Source organism: Colobus angolensis, unplaced genomic scaffold (genome assembly GCF_000951035.1).
Source record: "Colobus angolensis palliatus isolate OR3802 unplaced genomic scaffold, Cang.pa_1.0 Scaffold218, whole genome shotgun sequence".
NCBI lineage: Eukaryota > Metazoa > Chordata > Mammalia > Primates > Cercopithecidae > Colobus > Colobus angolensis.
This window is the reverse complement of record NW_012115355.1, coordinates 4,054,281-4,060,054: the sequence shown is the minus strand read 5'-3', so window position 1 is coordinate 4,060,054 and position 5,774 is coordinate 4,054,281.

The following is a 5,774-nucleotide window of genomic DNA, read 5'->3' as shown; positions in this document are numbered from 1 at the left end:
CCCCCAGCTCGCCACCCCAGTGTCTGGTCTTCATCTATATCCAGGTGGCAGAAAAAGAAACGACACATCAGCAAACCTGTTTCATAATTTCCTTTACAAACAAGTAACACAATAGAAAAAAGTCGCCTATGGTTGATTGGGTGGTTGGTTGGTTGACTGGTGATAGCTCACCACCAGAACACAAGAAGAGCAGGGAAAGATAGTTCCAGGCTAGCCAGGCATACCTCAGCGATATGATCCCACTGCAGAAGAAGTGGATTATAAATTTGATGGAGTTGGCCAGGTGCAGTGGCTCACGCCTGTAATCCCAGCACTTTGGGAGGCCAAAGTGGGCAGGAGATCGAGACCATCCTGGCTAACATGGTAAAACCCCATCTCTACTAAAAAAAAAAAAAAAAAAAAAAATTAGCCAGGCATGGTGGTGGGTGCCTGTAGTCCCAGCTACTCGGGAGGCTGAGGCAGGAGAATGGCGTGAACCCGGAAGGTGGAGCTGGCAGTGAGCCGAGATCGCGAAACTGCACTCCAGCCTGGGTGACAGAGCGAGACTCCATCAAAAAATAAATAAATAAATAAAAATAAAAATAAATAAATTTGATGGAGTCATTAATCTTCTTGTTCTTTTCATCTAAGGTTCAGAAGAGGTAACTAGGAGTCTTTTAAACAGATCACCAAAATATTGTCACAAAATTAGTAATACATAACTCTTTTTCTATATCAAGCGTGACCCGAAGGTATTTTGTGGTTATATTCCCTCTCTTTCTATATTTAGCAAAGGTTAAATGGTGGAAATGCAGGAGACGGACCCACAGATTGTTTTGGGTGCTTGGGAGTTTATCATGTTTTAATGGCCAATGCAGGTTCTCATGTTATTCTATTACATTTGCCCTAAAAAACTATACATATTAGAAATTTTGGAGACATTTACTTAATCTACAAACTGAATAGATATTTGATATAAACAAAATAATTTGACGGGTTGTTTTTAAATTCTAAATGAGATTGCCAGTATGAAATTGAGCAATTAAAACTATGCATCCAACACAAATCTAACATCCAGAATCTATAAGGAACTTAATTCAAGAAGCAAAAAACAAATAACCCCATTAAGAAGTAGTCAAGAGACAAGAACAGACACTTCTCAAAAGAAGACATACAGGTGGCCACAAACATATCAAAAAATGCTCAGCATCACTAATCATCAGAGAAATACAAATGAAAACCACAATGAGATACCATCTCTCATCAGTCAGAATAGCTATCATAAAAACTCAAAACAAAACAAAACAAAACAAAAAAAGCAAAATGACAGATCCTGGCAAGACTGCTAAAAAAAAGGGAATGCTTATAAATTGTTGGTGAGAATGTGAATTAATTCAGCCACTGTTGAAAGTAGTTTGGAGATTTCCCAAATAACTTCATAGAGAGGACCATTCAAACCAGCAATCTCAACGCTGCATATATATCCAAAGGAAAATCGATCATTCTACCAAAAAGACACATGTATACCTATGTTCATTGCAGCACTGTTCACAATTGAAAAGACTTGGAATCAACCTAGGTGCCCACTGACTGTGGATTAGATAAAGAAAGTGTGGTACTTATACACCATGAAACATACTATGCAGCCAATTTTCATGTCCTTTGCAGCAACATGGATACAGCTGGAGGCATTATCCTAAGCGAATTAATGCAGAAACAGAAAACCAAATACTGCATGTTCTCACTTACAAGTGAGAGGTAAACATCGGGTACTCATGGACAAAAAGATAACAACAGACACTGGGAACGACTACAGGGAGGAAAGAAGAAGAATGCTTGAAAAACTATCAGGTACTTTGCTCAGTACCTGAGTGACAGGATCATTTGTACTCCAAGCCTAGCATCACATGATATACCCATGTAACAAACCTACATATGTACTCCCTGTATCTAAAATAAAAGTTTAAAAATTTTGTCTAAAAAGAAGTTAAGCAATTATCAATGTTAATTAGTCTTACATAAGAAAATATGCCATTGTATAGTAAAAAGCAGTAACTTCTTTGAATTTGCATACTTCTAACTTTTTGGCATTACTAATTTTGCTACTGGCTAATTTTTCATGATAGTTTATTCATTTTTTAATAAGATTTTTCTATTTTGTGCTGAAAAAAAATGATTGGGAAGATATAAGAAGCAAAACTGAGTAGAAAAGGATGTTTAAAAGGGGAAAGTCAGGCCGGGCATGGTGGCTCATGCCTGTAATCCCAGAATTTTGGGAGACCGAGGTGGGCGAATCACTTGAGATCAGGAGTTCAAGACAAGCCTGACCAACATGGTGAAACCTCATCTCTACTAAAAATACAAAAAATTAGCCAGGCGTCGTGGCGCAGGCCTGTAATCTCAGTTACTTGGGAGGCTGAGGCAGGAGAATCTCTTGAACCCGGGAGGCGGATGTTGCAGTGAGCGGAGATTATGCCATCCCACTTCAGTGTGGGCAACAGGAGTGAAACTCCATCTAAAACCAAAAAAAATGGGGAAAGACAGTCCACCTCTTAGTTACTACTAGGGGAAGTTTTAAATGAATTTTGATTCAGCTACACAGTAGACTGCTGTGTGTATCCAGAGAGGAATGAGGGAGTTCACTAAGTAATGTGTATCTTGTGCTTGAATAAATATACTAAAATGAAAATTCAAGGCAAAAAATAATATGTATCTAATACAATTTTGCAGTAAGAATGGAAATTCTGGAAAGATACACAATGCAAGAAACCATGGGTTATCTGTGAGGGTAGTTTTGAGATACAGAAGTAAATAGGAGGATAGAAGAAATAATATGATGTTCACCTCGAGTTTTGGGTATTTTAAAACATATTATCTAATCAAAAACAAATAAGAATACAAGTGGGAAAAAAATTGACTGATGTTTATAGACTAATCACAAATTTAAAGCAGTAATATTGCTTACATTTCTTCTTTTCTTATTGCTTCCCTTCACCCTGCCATTTTGTCCTATTAAATGCTACTACTCAAGCTTTGATAATTTTTCTCAGTGGCTACTTTTTGAATCTTCTGTTTCTCCTTTTCTAATGCCATCCCATATATTCCCATTTTGATATCCTGCAGCTTGTTCTAACTATTTTCTCATCTTCATTTCCATGCAGTCCTTCTGCTTACTTATCTCATCGTTTCTATTCACAGGGCTCCCTTAGCTCCAGTCGCAAAAACTGGAAACTGTGCTGTATCTAATTCTTTTCTTTTCCACTCTTAATATACACATGTTACTACAATGTGTATGTAATATTTTATGTATCCTTACATTTAACTCTCACTGCCGCTTTCCGAGTTTAGGCACTTGGTGCTATCTAGGTGGTTCATGGCATTAATTTTTATAATTTTGATTTGCTTGTAAAAATTTTGTTTGTTGTATTTTAAGCAGAATACCTAACATATTGTGTTTGTTTTATCTGCTTCAACATTGCTGAGTTTCATTTTCTACTTGAATGTTCTTTTTAATTCATATATAAAGATGTACATATTTTGGGGTACATGTAACATACAATATTTTTGTTACATGCATACAACGTGTAATAGTCAAATCAGAGTAACTGAAATATCTGTCATCTCAAATATGTGGCAATATTTGTACTGGCAATATTTTATACTGGCAATATTCGTATTCTTCTCTTTAAGCTATTTTGAAGTACACAGCAGACTATTATTAACTGTAGTCACCCTACAGACATATCAAACACTAAGTCCTATTTCTTCTAACTGCATTTTTGTGTACATTAATCAACTTCTCTTCATCCCCACCCACACCTTCCTGACCTCTGGTAATCTCCAATCTATTATTTTCATGAGGGCCTCTTTTTTCATTTCCACATGAGTGAGAACATGCAACATTTGTCTTTGTGTATTTGGCTTATTTCACTTGCAATGACCTCCAGTTTCATCCATGCTACTGTGAGTGATAGAATTTAATTTTTTTCTATGGCTGAATAATATTCTATTGTGCATATACGCCACATTTTGTATCCATTCAACCTTGGATGGACACTTAGGTGGATTTTATATTTTGACTATTGTGAATAGTGCCTCAATAAACATGTGAACACAGGTATTTCTTCATATATAGAAATCTTTTCTTCTGGATATATGCCCAGTAGTGGGACTGCTAGATTATATGGTGGTTCTATGTTTAGGTCTATTGAAAAGCCTCTATATATTTTTCACACTGGCTTTACTAATTTATCTTTCCACCAACAGTGTACAAGGTTTCCCTTTTCTCTACATGCTTGGAGCATCCATCACAATCTATCTTTTTGATAAAAGTCATTTTAAGTGGGATGAGATAATATCTCCTTGCAGTTTTGATTTGCATTTCTTTGTTGATTAGTGATGTTGAATATTTTTTCACATACCCGTTGGCCATTTGTATGTCTTCTTCTTGAGAAATGTCTATTCATATATTTTGCTCATTTTTTTAAACTACTAATCTCTTTATTTGTTTTGTTTTGTTTTGATAGATTTAAGAGGTAGAAGTGCAGTTTTGTTACATGGATACATTGTAGAGTGGTGAAGTTTGGAATTTTAATGTACGCACCACCTGAATAGCGTACATTTTACCCTTTAAGTAATTTTTCATTCCTCACCCACCTCCCACTTACCACATTTCTAGGCCTCTATTTTACATTATTCCACTCTTTGTGTTCATGTTCACACATTATTTATTATTATAAGTGAGAACATGCAGTGTCTGACTGTTTCTGCGTTTTTTCACTTAGGATAATGGCCTCCAGTTCCATCCATGTTGATTCAAAAGACGTAATTTAATTCTTTTTTTCTATGGCTTTGTATATTGTATAATACATGCAACATATATAGTATATATTGTATGCTATATATATATTACATACATATAGAGTGTGTATATGTATACACACATCACATTTCTAAAAATATGCATATATCCACACATCATATTTCTAAATGTCATCCATTGATATACACCTAGGTTGATTCCATATATTTACTATTGTGAATAGTGCTATGATAAACAAACAACTGCAGGTATCCTTTTGATATAGTGATTTCTTTTATTTTGGGAAGATGTGCAACAGTGAGAATGCTGGATCAAACAGTAGATCTATTTTTAGTTCTTTTGCTCATTTTTAAATTGAATCATTTGAATTTTTTGCTACTGACTTGAGTTCCTTACATATTTCAGTTATGAATTTCCTACCAGATGGACAGTTTGTGAATACTTTCTCCCGTTCTGTAGGTGGTCCCTTCACTTTGTTGGTGTTTCTTTTCTTTTAGAGAAGGTTTTTAGCTTGATGCAATTTCATTATTCTATGTTTGCTTTTGCTGCCTGTGCTTTTGAGGTCTTACTTAAAAACTCTTTGCCCAGACCAGTATCCTGGTGCATTTCCTCAATGTTTTCTTGTAGTAGGTTGTTTGTGCCAGGGCTTACATTTGTCTTTAATCCATTTTGATTTGATTTTTGTATATAATGAGAGATAGGAATCAGTTTCATGCCTCTGCATGTGACTATACAGTTTTACTAGCACTATTTATTGAAGAGCCTGTCCTTTCCCTACTGTATGTTCCTAGCGCCTGTGTAAAAATAAGTTGGCTATAAATGTATGAATTTATTTCTGGTTCTCTATTCTCTTCCATCATCTATGTATCTGTTCTTAGGCCAGTACCATGACGACTTGGTTTAAATAGTTTTGTAGAAAATTTTGAAGTCAGGTAGTGTGATACCTCCAACTGTGTTTTTTTTTTTTTTTTTT